A 20,172-nucleotide genomic window follows, 5' to 3' on the forward strand; every position below is an offset into this window, starting at 1 on the left:
CCTCGAATTCTGCCTGACCTGCTGTGCTTTTCCAGCACCACACACTCGACAGTTGGAGAACTGGCCGGTATTCAAGAAACAAAGAGTAGGAATAAACAGGTCTTTTTCAGATTGGCAGCCAGTGACCAGTGGCGTACCACAGGGATCAAGCTATTCCAAATATACATAAACAATTTAAATGAGGAAACGAAATGGGATATCTCCAAGTTTGCAGATAACACAAAGCTGAGTAGGAGAATGAACTGTGAGGAGAATAGAGACACTTCAATGTGATTTAGATAACTGAGTGACTGGGCAAATACATGGCAGATGACTTAACAATATAAATAAATGAGGTTATCCACTTTGGATCACAAAAACAGGAAGGCAGATTAATATCTGCATGGTGATTGAGAAAGTGGGAGATGCTCTTGTACACTAGTTGCTGAAAGCAAGCATGCAAGTGCAGCAGACAATGAAGGCAACAAATGGTAGGTAGGCCTTCATAATGTGAGGATTTGATTACAGGGACAGAGATGTCTTCTTGCAATTGTGCAGAGCCTTGGTGAAACCATACCAAGTATGGTGTGCAAATTTGGTCTCTTTATTCAAGGTGTTCTGGCTATGGAGGAGTGCAACAAAGACTTATCAGACTGCATCCTGGGATGGCAAGACTGATGTATCAAAAGAAACTGGATCAGTTAGGTCTATATTCACTTGAGTTAAGCAGAATGAGGGATGAATCTCGCCTGTGAAATTCTAACAGAACTCGGCATGGCAAATGCATGAAGGCTGTTCCTGATGACCAGGGAGACCACAATCAGGGGTCACAGCATGCGGACATGGGATAAGCCATTTAGGACTGAGATGAAGATCAATTTTTTCACCCATGACATGGTGAGTCTGTGGAATTCTCTGCCAGAGAAAGCGTTTGAGGCCAAAGCATTACCTGCTTTCAAGAATCAGTCAGATATAGTTCTTAGGGTTAAAGGGTATTATGGACCATGCCAGACCCCCTCAAAACATTTCAAGGAAGTAGCCCAGACCCGAACTTCACTAGCTGTTTTAAGCAGGTGTAAAACAGATATTCCAGGAGGGATGCAGTTGGTCAAACCACTTAGTTTTAAACAGAACAATTTATTTTCAAGATTACCGAATTAAACACAACAAAAGCGAACAGAACACTGAATAACTTAACGTATTCAAAATCCCAACCTACCAACATACATGCCATATATAGTCTTTCCAGGCTGGAGATCTAAATAGCACTCAAAAGGTGGAAAACTGACGTGTATTGATTTATTTTGGGAACATTTATTGAATTGATTTGAAATTATTGTCATGTGTGTGGAGGCACAGTGATATTTGTGTAATTACTGATCTCCTCCTAATAAAAGCTTTATTCCATACGACATCTTCAACATATGTAGCACCTATGATATGTTAAACCTCACCAAAGTGTTTCATAGGTCCATTATCAAACAAAATTATATGTCAAGTTAAGGAGATACAAGGGATGATGACCAAAAATTTAATCAAAGACGCAGATTTTAAGGAGCAGCTCAAATGTCGGAGAGACAGTTTAAGGCACAACCACCAAATGGTGGAGCAATTAAAATCATGCAAACTCAAAGTCTAGAATTAGATTAGTTCAGATATTTTGGAGGTATTAGACCTTGAGATTAAAAACTTGGGATCAAGTATAAAATATAGTGACAAACTGGTTTAATCTCAGCCAACTGCCAGGAAGACGGACGGAGTTGAAGCTGAGTTTGGAGTTGAAATGAAAAGCAATGATTTCGGTCTTTGAGCTCTAAATTTCTCCTTATTTAGTACAGGATGTTCAATAAATGGTGTGATAATTTAGCAACAGTGGAGCTGTCAAGAAAGGTGGTATTGAAATAGAGCTGAGTGTCATCAACATAGACTTTAAACCAACTGCTGTGCTTTTAGGCAATGCCAAAGGCAAGTGTACATATTAGAAATAGGAGGAGCTCAAGGATTGATCCTTGGAGAACACCAGAAATAATGTTGAAAATACAGGGAAAGAATCCATTGTAGGAGACTGCTATTTGATCATAGTAAGGTTCAGCTTAAAGCCAGGCCAGTGCATTCCCACTCAGTGGGACAACAGAAAAGATATGCTGCAAGTCTTTGTTAAGGTCAACAGTCAAGTTGCAGAAAGGAAGACAGGACATGGAGGGATAGTTTATATTTGCTATAGTTATGTAGCAAAGTAACAAATGATAGCCAATCTTGTAACTTGGCAGGGGCAGAATTCTGATTGGAGGATTCAAAATGGAGTTCTGTTACTGAAAGACATGGATTTGAAAGGAAACTTGCTCCAGAACTTTGAAGAGAATTTGAAGATGCAGTTGGAAATGTGTTATTAGTTTACTAGGACAGTGATGGTCAAATGTTGTTTCATTATTTAAGAACAAACTATCAAAAGGAGATTTAAAGAGACAAGATTGGTTAGGTGGCTCCGTGGTTAGCACTGCTGCCTCACAGCGTCAGGGACCTGGGTTTGATTCCACCCATGGTCAATTATGTGGAGTTTGCACGTTCTCCCTGTATCTGCGTGGGCTTCCTCCAGGTTGTCCAGTTTCCTTCCACAGTCCAAAGATGAGCAGGTTTGGTGGACTAGCCATGGAAAATGCAGGATTACCAGGATAGGATATGGGGTATGGGGTTTTGCAGAATGCTCTTTGCAGGGTTAGTGCAGACTCAATAAGCCAATTAGCCTGCTTCTGCACTGTAGAGATCCCATGTTCTGAAGATGGGTCAATGGACCCAAAGCATTAACTCTGATTTCTCTTCACAGGTACTGCCAGTCCTGCTGAGATTTCCCAGCAACTTCTGTATTTGTTTTGATTCCCAGAAAATGAAACTTTTTAGGTTTGTTTTGAAATCAGACAGGACCCAAAGAGAAAAAAACATGAACAAAAATAACCAACAGATCAGGAAGGGAAGTTGGGTGGGAATGCAAATGCAAGTGTTTGTCACAATGAATATTTAAAGCAATCAGGGCCAATCCTGCTGACTCTGTTAACTGTTGAATGTATCCGTTTAAGACCCTCTTTCTGCTTGATGGTAGATGGAATATATTAGAATTAGAATATCCTTTTTTGTCACTTGTATTCAAGTACAAATCTTCAGGAGTATAGAGAGGTTTTATAATTGTCTGTGTGGAGTTTGCACATTCTCCCCCTCTCTGCGTGAGTATCCTCAGAGTGCTCCGGTTTCATCCCACAATCGAAAAATGTGCACGTCAAGTGATTTGGCCATGCTAAATTACCCACAGTGTTAGGTGCATTAGTCAGGGGTAAATATAGGGTAGGGGAATAGGTCTGAGTGGGTTATTCTTCAGAGGGTCAGTGTGGACATCTTGGGCCAAATGGCCTGTTTCCATCTTGTAAGGAATCTAATTTTTTTTTAAATTAGGTACAAGTACCTCAGTTCAAATCTTAGATACAAAAAGAGGAATAAAAAAGAAAAGTAGCTGCGTTACTTTACAGAAATAAAACAGTTAAAAGTTAGTCATTACAGTCATATAAATAAATTACACATAAATATTACACTGCAATCTCTGAGCACAGGGGCTTTCACATGTGGTCTGACAATCTGAATCAGACCCCAGTGCAACAACCGTCCCCATTCCACTCCAAGCCTCCAGTCCACTCCTCACAGGCACTCAGCCGCTCCAAGGTAAGTTTTCTCCTGGACCCGACTCCCCTCACCGGCCTCCACCCCGGGACCCACCTCCCCTTGCCAGCTTGGGACTGCTTCCCCATGGCTTAAACATGAAAACAATTTCAACAGGTTCAAATTTCAAGTGAAGTGCGATTTCCAAACTAGTTGAAAACATCTAGACAACTTACCAACAAATGAAAATCCCCTGCAGTCCAGTTCTGTGCCACGCAAGGCATATTTCTATGCATTATTTCTTTGCTCTTTTCTTTATCATGATCATTCTACTTTCATTCTGCTATATCAATGAAAATTTGCTAGAAGCACTTCTAATCCAGCTTTCCTTCTTCAATGATAATGATAACAATTTTGATACTTTAGAATAAAGGAATCATTCTTTTTTCTTCCTTTCACTAATTTAATTCCTACATGAACAGCATGTGTAAACTATCATTGAAAAGTCTCTGTACTGAATTTCTTCTCATTAAAAATGGGTGTGAAAGTGACAAACATATCCTATTGCTTCTGCTTAATCAATAGATTCACTGTCAGAAGCCCTCCATGGTCAAGTTTGAAACTTACTCCATACTGTGGTTATATTCATAACTGGTTTGTATTAAGAAAGAACAAGCATAAATCAGTGACAAACCATCTCTTTAGTAAAGAGAAACTAATTTAATTTATCTCTACAATTGAGAAGTGGTATGAAGTCTCATTGTTATTTGAAGACAGCAATACACAAAATAACGTCATGAGAAAGTCAGAACCACCAGTAAGATATTAAAAATCCCACTAATCCCACTGATGAATAAATATTACTGGAAAGGATTTAATTTAAAATATCCACATTATTGGAGACAAATGTTATTGTTCGCTTATAATGATGTATCTGAATAATGACAGGCTGAGCACATCAACACTGTCATAGCAATAGATGGTGAAGTAAATGGCGCCAATAAGCATCTGGGGACCTTGTTGCTGATCACAGATTCTGTCATTTTCTGCAAATGGTCAACAATAACAAAGATGACAAAAAAATCATCAAATTGGATGACAACTATAAACAAATTTCATTGATAATTTATTTATACATTTATCATTTGGGGTACATACCATATATTTAATATTCTGCTCATTACTTAGCTTGTAGTACATTGCAAAGATGTTGAACTCGTTATTAACAGCCTCTGTAAATAATCATATTGTCCTGTTAAATCAATTAGATATTTTAGATGAGATGTATTTTTGTTTATATTTTTAATAACAAAAAGGTGATTATTTTAAACAAAAAAAAATCTATATCCCCAAATTAATAATGAGGAGGATAACTTGAAGCAACAAACAGTGGAAGCTAGATCACTACAAGGTAGCTACACGTACGAACTTGGAGGAATAAACGGTACATAACAACATACCACAATCCGCAGTAAGGTAAATTACCATAACATCTGATGATTGAGCAAGTGTCTTTTCCTTTGTTGTTATTCAACTGATGCCATGAGATATTTTACATATGAGGAAACTGACAAGGCCTCAGGAGAATGCAAATAGCAAGTGAAAACATTTACAAGAAATTCATAAGCAATTCTCCTAGAAGCTGAAGTATGTATTTTTTGGAATCATTACTGGATTTTAAAAAATCAGTTTCCTGATCATATGCAAAACCAAACTTATATGTAGATATTTTAAATAAATCATTCCATCTAAATATACAAAAATGAAGTATTAATCTGAAAGGCAAAACAAATTAGCACTTTTGTTTTCCTATCTTCACTTTCTCATCAAATATCTCTCCTCAGTATTGTCACGTTAACAGAATTTTCCGTAAAATTCTCAAAACAGCACCTGTATTTCGTGAAACATAACAACTGGTTCAGAATTTCTTTCCAAATCCGAGTACACTCCTTCCAAAGTCAGCTATCTTTTTGTATGAACAATCATTGTTTTTATACTCAGTACGGACATAAATATAAGAACTCAATACATTATAATGTATGAAGCTTGACATTTTTAAAAGTGGTCACATACAGAACCTCCAAAAGTATTTTTTCTGATAGGAACAGAATTTTGGGGTGTTATATTTTACTTTATTTCAACATTTCACACAAAAATCAATTCGTTTTCACTGCTTTAAACGTGACTTCTATAAGCATTTGTATTCTTCATCCAAGAAGAGAGACAATGTTGATGCATTCATCATTGTTGAAGGCCCACAAATGGTGCTAATAGATTTCTTTGAGGTTGCCTTGTAGGTATTATTGCTGCCTCTGAGCAAGCTGCAATGGGTGTGCATTCCACCCAGAATTTGATGGCCAAGCAACAAGAGTTAAGATAGCCAAGGAAGTCGATTATCAACCTGCAAACCTTCCAAGACACATGATAAAAGCAGGAGAGATTTTTTTGTCAGCCATATGATGGAAAGAAAGTTTTGAGCCTCCATCATGGTTGATTATCGACTTTAATACTTGTTAAAGTATTCAGTTTCCACAGTATTCTGGGATACAGAGAATTCCAAAGATTCATCACCCACCTCACCTCAGTCTTATATGCCTTATGCTTCATTCTGGGACTGTGTCCCTCAGTTCTAGACACAAAAGTTAGAGGAACATTTTCTCCACATCAACCCAGCCACTTCCTGTAAGAATTTTCTAAGGTAATCTCTTCGTCTTCGCAATTCTAGGAAATACAGACCAAAACACCTCAGATTTATGAAAAGGTTAGGGTTTATGTGGTGAACCTCCATTCTACTCCCTCTGTGACAAGTATATCTCTCCTTAGATAATGGGACCAAACATTTATACGTAACTTCAAGTGAGGGTGCACCAAGGTTCAAAACTGCAGCAAGACACCTTTATTTCTGTACTTGAATCCCAAAAGATAAAACGCTAACATACCACTTGTCTTACTAATTTGTTGCTGCACTAGCATGTTATTTTTTAGTGGCTCAAGAGCACCCCTAACCTTTTGATTATATCCAAACTTTCAACCTCATATCATGTAAGAAATATTCTGCATTTCTGTTTTTACCAAAATGAATGACTTCACACTCAGTTACATTATTTTCCATCTGTCATGTTCTAGCCTCATCATTCAGCCTGTTTAAGTCAATTTTAAGTCTCCTGGTGTCTTCCTCACAACTCGTGTTTCCAAGAATAATGTTATCAACAATTCTGAAAATATTGCAGAACTGGCCTCCACATCAAAATCATTTCTACAGATCATGAGCAATTGTAACCGCCTTCCATTCCAAGAATCATCTGTTTTCTGTCAATTGTCCATCCATAGACATGCATTTCTCCCTTTCCCATGTGAATTAACATCTCCTGTGTTAAACTTGAACAAGTCTGCTGAAAATTCAATTATCCCAAATCCAATGATTTTCCTTTGTCAGTTCTATGAGCAATATCCTCAAAAAACTCAAAAAAGATTTGTCAAATATGATTTATTTTTCATAAATCCATGATGACTCTGCCCAATTTTACTCTTCTTCATTAAATCTGTAGTTATCATATTCTTTATAGAACAATCCCTCATTTTCCCCAATTACAGACGTCAAGCAAACAGGTCTGTAGTCTCTGTTCTGGCTCATTCTCCCTCCTTAAATAGAAGTTGCATTTGTATGCTCCAATCAGCAAGAACCTTTCTATTGTCAATACAATTTTGCAAGTTAAGCAGCAACGCATCCACTGTCTCTCTGGCTACCTGCCACTTCATATTGGGATGAAACTTATCTGGTCCAGGGTATTTATCAACCTTCAGTGCCAAATTTTCCATTTTTGTTAACTAATTTATTTCTGTTCCTCAGTTTTGCAAATCCCTTGGTTGCCTAGTATTTCAGTGAAGACAGGCACAAAGTAATTGTCCTCTTTATTTATAACCAAACTATTCCTAATATCCTTAGGATATAGTGATGGAGCTGAACACAAATCTAAGAGGGTAACAATTAAACTATATTGTTGTCGAGACAAACTACTCCTTAAATTCTGTGTTCTGGTTTCTGGAAACGAGACAAATTGATTCCGAGAAGTATGGCAAACAACAAATATGGTTGATCCAAAGCATGAGAATCTGAGTTATTCAGAAACGCTTGCCAATAACAGTTTGCAGAGACATTTAAGAAGTGATCTTGTGGGAGATTGCAAGATTGCTATATCTAAGAAAAAAACCATTCAATTAAGTTTTAAATTAAATTGAAAGAATAGAAATACAAAGAAGTGCAACCGAGGAAAATATTTTTAGATTCTTCTTCATTCACAAAATGAGTGCATCGCTGGCAAGGCCAACAATTATGGCGATCCCTGATTACCCGGAGAGCAGTTAAGACTCAACCACATGCTGTGGGTCTGGAATCACATGCAGGCAAGGATGGCAGTTTACTTCCATAAAAAACATTAGTGAACCAGAGATTCCAGTCCACCCGACCCTACCTCACCTCACCGCTCCTCCCACCCCCCCCCAAACAAGTGACAATAGATTCATGGTCATCAGTGGACACTTAACTCCAGATGTCATTTTCATTTGAATTCAGATTCCATCATCTGCCATGACAGAATTTGAACCCGGGTCCCCAGATTGTTACCTGGGTCTCCCAATTAACAGTCCAGTGATAATACCACCAGGCCATCACCTCCCTGTATGGATAGCTCAAAAGCATTTTTTTCACAGAAACAGTAATAATAGGAATTGTAAGTAGTAAATACAATGAATTTCAGAAATGAATACAAAAGCTTTGGTTTCCTTAAAGAGGCAACAGAATGCTACAATACGCAGCAGGTGGCATCTCTCTGTGGCTAAATTAAGTAGTACCATCCTCAACTATAATCATTTCACCATCTTTAACAGTACAGATCCTTAAATAATACACAACGATTCCAGAAGATTCTAGTTCCAGTATTCCCAATTAATATGATCTATTAATTTAAATTTAATATGGACTCAATATGTCATCCCTTTCTACAAATGCATTTTGAAGTTTCCTGCAAAATCTAAAAACTTCAACTTGTAAGTTTTCAGTCCTTGTTTTCTCAACAGCAAGTTAAAACTACTTATCTTGCACATTTAAGTCAATTCTTACTGCATTATGAACACAGCAACCAAGAAATTCAATAGCTATCAACACTACGTACTAATTCATTAATCTCCAAAAAGGCACTGTAATGTCAACAATGGTACTGTTGAAAAAGGTCAGTAATGCATGACTGTTGTTAAAAAAAACTTACACAACTGAGCCTAACAAGTATTGCTCAGTGAGGAATCCCAAACTCTATTCCATTCACTTTTACTGCAACAACTATACCATTAAAAGTAGATCAAAGACCTCCAACAAGCTATTTTATCCAATGCACTAATGCCTATGTCATAACAAAGTGGTGTGGATATTGTGATATTGAAGAATCCAACAGACAAGTACTACAATTAACTCTTGTGTATAAATATTACATTTTGGGTAGAGTATGCTTCTAGCAGAGTGACATGCTTTAGGTGATCTGGGATAACATGTAATGTGAGATTTTTATACCATTGGGTCTCATGTTGAGATACAGTAACAACATAATAAGCATGTCTCTTAACTACACACAGACATATTGACCATCTCACCAAAGCTAGTCTGCCATCTAAAAGGCACAAGTTAGGTGTGATGCATTGAAAGAATATAAATTTGAGACATTGGTTAATAGAACAGAGAACATAGAACATTACAGCACAGTACAGGCCCTTCGGCCTTTGATGGTGCGTCAACCTGTGGAACAATTTGAAGCCCATCTAACATATTCATGTATACTGATAGGGATGGAAGGACATTCCACACAAATTTCACCAAGAAATCAACTACACTTCTCTTTGGATAAATAATACACAGCTGGGTCACTAGTGTTCCTTAGCTACAGGCTTTCACTGCTCAAGTGGAAGTTACAAGAAGTCGTCACAAGCACATTGTTTGGTCTATGTTTGTTCTTGGCTAGGTCTGCACATTTTGATCACAACAACAAATTTACAAATTAAAAAAAGAGAACATGCAGGAGACATCCAGCAGGTTTGGTTGCAAATGCAGTGAGAGAAGCAGAGTTAACATTTCAAGTCTGATAGGTACCTTCTTTTGAACTCAAAACTAACAGGGGTAGAAAGAGAAACGAGAGATGTACAATTTGATCACAACGCAGAAGTATAAGTGTATTCAAGTTTGCTTCCTAGCCACACTTAAATATAGTTGATAACAAGCATCATCCTGAATTTAAATTAAATTTCAACATAGTTTCTTTTTAACTGTAGAGATGATAAGATTATCTACTCATTCAAATGCTACAGTACACAATCATGCAACGTAAAGAGTTGAGCTCATTAGACTTCAATAACAAGTGGCTCTGAACAAAGCCCTGAACAAGTGCATAAAGTTCCAATATTCTCACTCAAGTGGATTCTTAATTTGGAGATGTCGGTGTTGGACTGGGGTGGACAAAGTTAAAAATCACACAACACCAGGTTATAGTCCAACAGGTCAGAAGACCATCCTCCAAGACCGACTTTGGGACAGGCAGTAGCGAAAAGTGGCCGAGCAGAGACTGATAGCTAAGTGCAGTACCCATAGGGAGGGCCTCAACCGGGACCTTGGGTTCATGTCACACTACAGGTGACACCATTGCACTATATATACACACACACCTACAGACACACATATTCCCACATTCACACATGCACCCTCCCATAGGCTTTGACACCTTTACACTCATATATACACACACACGGTGGCACAGTGGTTAGCACTGCTGCCTCACAGCGCCAGAGACCCAGGTTCAATTCCCGCCTCAGGCGACTGACTGTGTGGAGTTTGCACATTCTCCCCGTGTCAGCGTGGGTTTCCTCCGGGTGGTCCGGTTTCCTCCCACAGTCCAAAAAATGTGCAGGTTAGGTGAATTGGCCATGTTAAATTGCCCGTAGTGTTAGGTGAAGGGATAAATGTAGGGGAATGGGTCTGGGTGGGTTGCGCTTCGGCAGGTCGGTGTGGACTTGTTGGGCCGAAGGGCCTGTTTCTACACTAAGTAATCTAATCTAATCTAATACTCTCTCTCATAGAGACTCACAACCCCCCACACCAGACACACTTACACACACAAACCCACATACAGACATATGCTTGTGGGGTGAATTTGTACTTGCAGAGTTACATTGTACTTTGCTCAAAAACTGCATGAATCCATGTAAGACTCTGTTAACTCATTTTTTAGATTAGAATCAATCTAAACACTATAGCACAGACAACAGCACACACAGGGGGCGAACACCTTCAACACATTATCTGGGCTGACAACAATTGTTAAAGTTAACTTGAAAATGTAACTTTTATACAAAGTTTTGTGATTTACATATGAAAGAAGTGAAATTAACATGGTCATTCTAACAGATGAGTGACTTAATAAACAATCAAGGTATTTTTCAATGTATAATTTCAGTTCCATCACACTGTAAACTTTTGCGATAAATTCTGTGAGAAAGTGAGGACTGCAGATGCTGGAGATCAGAGCTGAAAATGTGTTGCTGGAAAAGCGCAGTAGGTCAGGCAGCATCCAAGGACTCCACAACCACCTGATGAAGGAGCAGTGCTCTGAAAGCTTGTTCTTCCAATTAAACCTGTTGGACTATAACCTGGTGTTGTGTGATTTTTTAACTGTGGATTCTTTAGGAGTGGTGGGATACAGAAAAGAGAAACTGAAATTGTTCCATCACACAGGATGTCCTCACTGAAAACTGTGGCTTCATTCTTAAAAATCATAATTTTAAGACAAGCAGAGCATCCGATAGGAATCAATGCTAAAACTGTAGCTATATTCCATGGAGTTTTCACGAGCAGCCAAAATAATTTAAATGTTATGCCCAAAATACAGAACTTTAAATAGGTAAATTCCTACACTGAATTCCGAAATAAAACTGTTAAAATAAAAGACAAGTAAAAACAAAGAAAAATCGACCATTTGCTCCTATGTAAGACCGTCCAAAAGCGAAGCCAAGTCCACATTGCAGGATGTTTGTTTATCTGCCTCTGGACCACCTGCTGGTGTTGCTCAGCTAGTACTGGGCCATGGCTACTGCCAGGTGGCATTTTTCTTGCGAGCCACCATCACCACCTGCGACTGCTTTAGCCACTGCTTGGTGGAAACTGTTCCTCCTGGCTGGCTTTGGCCTTCCTCCTCTCTCTTCAGGCTGGTGGGGCAGTGGAGGGTGATAGCTGCTCTTTTCTGAGTCTGGCAGCTCCCAGTGACGTTCTGTTGCTTTTGAATTACTGTTGGATCCTTGCAGTTCTAGCCATTGCCTTCGGGAGATTGCTCAACTTGGTATGGTGGCCGCCCTACTAAGCCGTCAGGTGATCAGTGCTCCACCGCCCAGCTGTGAGAGGTGCTCCAGCATGTACTGTGGCAGCTCCCGCCTCAACTTCTGGCTCCACCCACCTACGTAATCAAGACTCGGGACTCCATTTCGCAGGGTCACCCCTGGGTCCTACTGCCTATCTTCAGCCAGCCAACACAACAGCTCTCCCTCCTCACCCCCACAATGCACCTTACCCCTCCCCACCTCATCCCCCTTCTCGCAATTTCCTTTCTCTCTCACACCCACTCACTCCCACCACACCACATCCATCCTCACCCATATGCCATCACCCCCTCCCCTCCTTTAGCCTCCTCAGGACCCCCAAGGCTTGCCACATATTCACCATCCCACCCTACCCCGAACTCTGAGGCCAAATGGTCTACCCTCAGTAAAGGTCTCACATACATGCCCCTCCGCCCCCACCTCAATGAATTCTGTACCTGCCATGATGTGGAGCTCTTCTTCCCCAACTCCGCGCCTTCTTTAACAAAAACTCACAAAAACCCCTTTCCTGCCTCTAACCTTGCTCCTCCACTTTGTCACCCCTGCCAGCCTTGTATTTGCCCGAGATGTCTTCACTGCTGACTACCGACATGTAATCGCCTGCCTCAATTTCTCCACCATCCTCCTTACCCACTCCAACCACATCCCCTCCAAACATGCAACGCGCTACTGTCTCCGCACCAATCCCCGTTTCACCATCAAACCTGCTGACAAAGGTGGTGGTCTGGAGAACAGATCTTTATGTCAGAGGAGAAAGTGAGGTCTGCAGATGCTGGAGATCAGAGCTGAAAATGTGTTGCTGGAACAGCGCAGCAGGTCAGGCAGCATCCAGGGAACAGGAGAATCGATGTTTCGGGCATAAGCCCTTCTTCAGGAATGAGGAAAGTGTGTCCAGCAGGCTAAGATAAAAGGTAGGGAGGTGGGACTTGGGGGAGGGGTGTTGGAAATGCGATAGGTGGAAAAAGGTCAAGGTGAGGGTGATAGGTCAGACTGGGGTGGGGGCGGAGAGGTCAGGAAGAAGATTGCAGGTTAGGAAGGCGGTGCTGAGTTCGATGGATTTGACTGAGACAAGGTGGGGGGAGGGGAAATGAGGAAACTGGTGAAATCCGAGTTCATCCCCTGTGGTTGGAGGGTTCCTAGGCGGAAGATGAGGCGCTCCTCCTCCAACCGTCATGTTGTTTCGGTCTGGCGATGGAGGAGTCCAAAGACCTGCTTGGTGGAGTGGGAGGGGGAGTTGAAGTGTTGAGCCACAGAGTGGTTGGATTGGTTGGTTGGATGCAATAGATGATGTGTGTGGAGGTGCAGGTGAATTTGTGGTGGATATGGAAGTTTCCTTTGGGGCCTTGGAGGGAGGTGAGGAGGGAGGTGTGGGCGCAAGTCTTGCACCTCCTGCGGTTGCAGGGGAAGGTGCCGGGAGTGGAGGTTGGGTTGGTGGGGGGTGTGGATCTGACGAGGGAGTCACGAGTGGTCTTTACGGAACGCTGATAGGGGAGGGGAGGGAAATATATCCTTGGTGGTGGGGTCCGTTTGGAGGTGGCGGAAATGACGGCGGATGATACGCTGTACATGGAGATTGGTGGGGTGGTAGGTGAGGACCAGTGGGGTTCTGTCCTGGTGGCGGTTGGAGGGGCGGGTCTCGAGGGCGGAGGAGCGGGAAGTGGAAGAGATGCGGTGGAGGGCATCGTCGACCACGTCGGGGGGGAAATTGCGGTCCTTGAAGAAGGAGGCCATCTGGGTTGTACGTTTTTGGAACTGGTCCTCCTGGGAGCAGATGCGGCGGAGACGAAGGAATTGGGAGAATGGGATGGCGTTTTTACAGGGGGCAGGGTGGGAGGAGGTGTAGTCCAGGTAGCCGTGGGAGTCCGTCGGTTTGTAGTAGATGTCCGTGTTGATTCGGCCGCCTGAGATAGAAATAGAAAGGTCGAGGAAGGGGAGGGAGGAATCTGAGACTGTCCAGGTGAATTTGAGGTCGGGGTGGAAGGTGTTGGTGAAGTGGATGAACTGTTCAACCTCCTCGTGGGAGCGTGAGGTGGCGCCGATACAGTCATCGATGTCGCGGAGGAAAAGGTGGGGGGTGGGGCCAGTGTAGTTGCGGAAGATGGACTGTTCCACATATCCTACGAAGAGACAGGCATAGCTGGGGCCCATGCGGGTGCCCATGGCTACTCCTTTCGTTTGGAGGAAGTGGGAGGATTGGAAAGAGAAGTTGTTCAGGGTGAGGGCCAGTTCAGTCAGTCGAAGGAGGGTGTCAGTGGAAGGGTACTGGTTGGTACGGCGGGAAAGAGAGAAGCGGAGGGCTTTGAGTCCTTCGTGATGAGGGATGGAGGTGTACAGGGACTGGATGTCCAAGGTGAAGATAAGGCGTTGGGGACCGGGGAAGCGAAAATCATGGAGGAGGTGGAGGGCATGGGTGGTGTCCCGAACGTAGGTGGGGAGTTTATGTCAGAGGTCAAACGCTAGCTCTCTGACACCACATCCTACCCACCACCCCCTTGATCACGACCCCACTGTGGCTCATCAAGCCAAAATCACTCATATTGTCTGTGACCTCATTGCCTCCGGTGATCTCCTCTCCACTGCCACCAATCTCATAGCCCCCTAACTGCCGCACTACCGGTTCAACCTGCTTCCCAAGATCCACAAGGCCAACTAAACCAGCTGATCCATCCTCTCTGCATACTCTTGCCCCACCAAATTCATCTTGTCCAACTCGTCTCCATCCTCTCCCCCTTGGTTCACATACTTACCACTTACATCTGCGACACTAACCACACTCTCCAGCTCTTTAGTAACTTCCGATTCCCTGGCCCCCAAAACTTCATCTCCATGATGGACATGTTGCCCTATACACGTCCATACCTGATAAGAATGGCCTTCAGGCTTTCAGATTTTTCCTCTCCAACAGACCCATCCAGTTCCCACTAACTTTGCCTTTAATTCTTCCCATTTCCTCCAAATCCAGGGGGTGGCCATGGACACTCAGATGGGCCTTAGCTAAGCCTGCCTCTTTGTTGGCTATGTCAAACAGTCCCTGTTCAGTACATACGCAGGCATTCTGCCCCAACTCTTTCACCATCACATCGATGGCTGCATCAGTGCCACATCATGCACTTCGGCTGAACTGGAGCAGTTCGACTTTGCCCACAATTTCCACCCTGCCCTCATATTCACTTGGTCCATCTCGGACACCTCCCTCCCTTTTCTTGACCTCTCCATTTCCATCTCTGGCAACAGTCTCCATACGGATGTTTGCTATAAACCCACAGACTCCCCTAACTACTTGGACTACAACTCCTCTCACCCAGTATCCTGCAAGAACTCAATCCCATTCCCCCAATTCCTCTGCTTCCACCCAGACAAGGAGACATTCCACTTCCAAGCAATCTGCGCATTTTGATCACAACAAATTTACAAAAAAAAAAAAACATGCAGGAGAGACTCAGCAGGTTTGGCTGCATCAGTGATGAGAGAAGCATAATTAACATTTCAAGTCTGATCGATACCATCTTTAGAACTCAAAACAAACAGGGGAAGAAAGAAAAACTAGAGATATACAATTTGATAAGATAGCTTTTGAAAATACGGTTAAGGAGAATCCAAATACATTAAGGACTGAAGGATAACCAGGGAGCGAACAGGGCCCCTCAAAGATCAGCAAGGCAGCTTTTGTGGGAGCCGCAGGAGATGGGGGGGAGATACTAAACGAGTATTTTGCAGCAGTGTTTACTTTGGAAAAGAACAAGGAAGATAGAGAATGTAGGGATGTAGATGGGGACATCTTGAAAAATGTCCATATTACAGAGGAGGAAGTGCTGGATGTCTTGAAACGCATAAAGGCGGATAAATCTCCAGGACCTGATCAGGGTGTATCCTATAACACTGTGGGAAGCTAGAGAATTGCTGGGCCTTTTGCTGAGATATTTGTACCACAGATAGTCACAGATGAGGAGCCAGAAGACTGGAGGTTGGCTAACGTGCTACCAATATTTAAGAAAGGTGATAAGGACAAGCCAGGGAACTGTAGACCAGTGAGCCTGATGTCATGGTGGGCAAGTTGTTGGAAGGAATCCTGAGGGACAGGATTTACATGTATTTGGAAAGGCAAGGACTGATTAGGGAAAGTCAACATGGCTTTGTATGTGGGAAATCATGTCTCATAAACTTGATTTTGACAAAGTAACAAAGAGAATTGATGAGGGCACAGCAGTGTATGTGATCTATATGGACTTCAGCAAGGGGTTCCACAAGGTTCCCCATGGGAGACTGGTTAGCAAGGTTAGATCTCACAGAATACAGGGAGAACTAGTCATTTGGATACAGAACTGGCTCAAAGGCAGAAGACAGAGGATGGTGGTAGAGGGTTGTTTTTTCGACTGCAGCCTGTCACCAGTGGAGTGCCACAAGGATCGATGTTGGGTCCACTACATTTTGTCATTTATATAAAGGATTTGGATATGAACATAGGAGATATAGTCACTAAGTTTGCAGATGACATCACAATTGGAGATGTAGTGGACAGCGAAGAAGGTTACCTCAGATTACACTTTTGGGAAAGCAAATCTTAGCAGGACTTATACACTTAAAGGTAAGATCCTCGGGATTGTTGCTGAACAAAGAGACCTAGGAGTGCAAGTTCATAGCTCCTTAAAAGTACAGTCGCAGTAGATAGGATAGTGAAGGCGGCGCTTGGTATGCTTTCCTTTGTTGGTCAGAGTATGTAGTTTAGAAGTTGGGAGGTCATGTTGCAGCTATGCAGGATGTTGGTTAGGCCACTTTTGGAATATCGTGTGCAGTTCTGGTCTCCTTCCTATCAGAAGGATGTTGTGAAACTTGAAAGGGTTCAGAAAAGATTTACAAGGATGTTGCCAGGGTTGGAGGATTTGAGCTATAGGGAGAATTTGAATAGGCCTCAACTGTTTTCCATGCAGCACCGAAGGCTGAGAGGTAACCTTACAGAGTTTTATAAAATCATGAGAGGCATGGATAGGATAAGTAGACAAGGTCTTTTCCCTGGGGTGGGGGAATCCAGAACTTGAGGGCATAGATTAAGGGTGAGAGGGGAAAGATATAAAAGAGACCTAAGGGGCAACCTTTTCATGCAGAGGGTGGTACGTGTACGGAATGAGCTGCCAGAGGAAGTGGTGGAGGCTGGTGCAATTGTAACATTTAAAAGGCATCTGGATGGGTATATGAATAGGAAAGGTTTAGAGGGATATGGTGCAAGTGCTGGCAAATGGGCCTAGATTAGGTTGGGATATCTGGTCTGCACGGAAGAGTTGGATCGAAGGGTCTGTTTCCGTGCTATACATCTCTATGACTCTATGATTATCTTTTCTGTATAATCTAACCAGCAAAGGGAAAAAAGCATCTTCAACGTTGCTCAAAAGACTCCGTCAAAGCTTTAGGCTTTGCATTAGGACAGAAGACACAGAATTGAAAAAAGCTCACCAATTTATTTTGTTCAGGGAAAGTTCAGCCATCACTAATATGGGTTTCAACAGAAACATTTAACTGTCAATCTTCTCACATTGTATAAATTGATGCCCTTTTTTCCAAGTCTGTTTCTTGCAACAATTTCCTGATGAGTGCAAAACGTTTTGATTCACCTTTTAGCAATATGTAAATTCTATTTTACCAAGTCATTACTTATCAACCATCTTCATTTGACAGAACCAAATTATACCTAAGCATCTTTGAAAACACTTTCAATTAATTAAAAAAAAACTAAAATTGTTTGAATGACCTGAATCAGCTCAATTGTTCTTTCCTCACATTTTCCAGAACCTAAAGCTTTCTGGGTATTTTAAAACCTAAACCATGTGAATTATTTATTTCCATGTTTCACATTGCAAATTAATTTTCAAAAAACCTGAGCCACTTATTGATAGGACCGCAGTACACAACATAAAGTCAGAATGTTATGGCACAGTCGTTATTTTTCACAGATCAAGCACCCAAGACACAGAGCAGAAGGGAAAATACAAAATGAGAAATATCGCACCTTGTTAAGACATTTATTCTAACAAGTTAAACAAAATATCAAACCCTAATGTATGGAAACTTATAATTAGATATCAGGTATAAAAGCACAATAAAATCTTTATTTCAATTTTTACCCAAAACAATTAACCAAAAAAGATCAAATCATTAAGACAACTCATTTAGCAACAAGTAAAACAACAATCTTGCTGATATTCAGTGTTTTCTGCAAGTGGGATTCAGCATTATGTCGCGTTTTACATTCCCAACCTCATTTCCAAAGCAACATATGATGTAACAGATGGAAATGTGTCACATGTACCACCATTGCATAGTACCCACTCTGGACCAATTATTGGATTTTAAAAACTGTAAGAAATATGATTGACTTTTTTTCAAAGGCAAAGTTGGGAAGTTTTGGCAATAGCCTGGAACTCCCAAATTCATTTTAATAGATCAATGTTGATTTTTGTTATTAGAAATCATATCATGATTTTCAATTTAGAAAACTAAACTGCACCAAATTACTGAAACAGGTAATCTTCAAAGTCTACAATCAGGCAAGCAATCATGAAGATCTGAATTTGTCAGTGACCTACTTTCTCAAGGTAATTCTTAAAGAGATGAAGTCTTGATGAAGAATCTTAGAAATAATTTAAAGAATTTACAGTACAGGAGGAAGCCATTCAACCCAATTGTGACTGCACTGGCTCCTGTAAGAGCTACCCAGTTAGTCCCATTTTCCAGCCCTGCCTCCGTAGCCTTCTCAATTCATTAACTTCCAAATATTGATCAGGCTTTCTTTGGAATCCTCATATGGAATCTGCCTCCACCTTTCTCCAAGGCAGTGCATTCTAAATCTTAACAAGTCAGAGCAAATTACTACTGGAATCTGTACTGAAAACAAGTGCTGGAAATCACAACAGGTCAGGCACCATCCATGGAGAGAGAGAGAGAGAGCTAACACTTTGAGTTGAGATGACCCTTTGTCAGAGCTCATGTGACGGGTGGAGGGGGCAAAAGGAGCAGGGCGGAGAACTGGAGTGTTGGGGGAGAGAGGCTATCAGCAACCTTCTTCCTCCTCCCCACCCCCCCACCACAGGATAACTGCTGCGCCTCCACACTTCATGTCAGCTCTGATGAAGAATCATCTTGACTCAAAACGTTAGCTTGCTCTCTCTCCATGGATGTGGCCTGACCCACTGATTTCTAGCATTATTTTGTTTTCAGTCCAAATATTAACTTTAAGTGAAGAGGTTTCTCCTCAACTCGCTCTTAACTGTCTTGCTGTCGATCTTGAAATTGTGACCTTAAATTACTGAAATACCATCAAATGCGAACAGGATAATATTCTTCTTACCCTGTCAAAAACCGTTCATAATTTTGAACACATCAAAAGGTCACCTCTTAATCTCTCTGCTTCAAGGATAATAATCTCAATTTCTCTAATCTTTGCTTGCATTTAAAATTCCTCATTCCTGATATCAGTCTACAAAGTATCCTTTGTGCTCTCTCCAGGGCTTTAACATACCTTATTATATCAGATGTCCAGACTGAACACAATATTCCAAATGTGGTCTGACCAATGATTTGTACAGACATTTAAACCTGTTGGACTATAAACTGGCTACTTCCAAATAAACCTGTTGGACTATAAACTGGTGCTGTGAGATTTTTAACTTATCCACCCCAGTCCAACTGGCATCTCCACATCATTTATGTATGTAGCATTACTTCCTTGCTTTTATACTCTATGCCTCTATTTATAAATCCAAGGATCCCCTAAGCCCTCTTAACAGCTGTTTCAACTTAACTGGCCACCTTCAAAGAATTATGAACATGAACCCCAAACTCCTCTGCTCCTGTCCTCTACTCAAATATGTAGCATTGAGCCTGTATTGTCTCTATGTTTCCTCTACCAAAGTGGCTTACCTCACATTGCTCTGTATTGAAATTCATTTGCCTGGTGTCTGCCTTCTATTTACTATCTTAGTCTATCTTTTAATCCATGTTGTCAAAGACTTACAAAACTCAAATATTTCTAATTTACTAACCAACCTGCCATGTGGTACTACATCGGAATGCCTCTGGAAGTCCAAATACACAGTATCTACAACACTTGCCTTGTCCACTGCCTATGGCACCTCATCAAATAACTCA

At 41.5% G+C, this 20,172-nt stretch overlaps 1 protein-coding gene across 12 annotated transcripts in view; it reads right to left on the reverse strand.

Moving 5' to 3' along the window:
• Positions 1-20,172, reverse strand: part of unc13bb (unc-13 homolog Bb (C. elegans)) — a 640,614-nt gene that overhangs the window by 430,052 nt on the left and 190,390 nt on the right. The gene's annotated exons all lie outside the window — the stretch shown is intronic.

The sequence above is a fragment of the Chiloscyllium plagiosum genome, unplaced genomic scaffold (assembly GCF_037043375.1).
Source record: "Chiloscyllium plagiosum isolate Xiang-an unplaced genomic scaffold, Cpla_swu_hap1 HiC_scaffold_1, whole genome shotgun sequence".
Taxonomy (NCBI): domain Eukaryota; kingdom Metazoa; phylum Chordata; class Chondrichthyes; order Orectolobiformes; family Hemiscylliidae; genus Chiloscyllium; species Chiloscyllium plagiosum.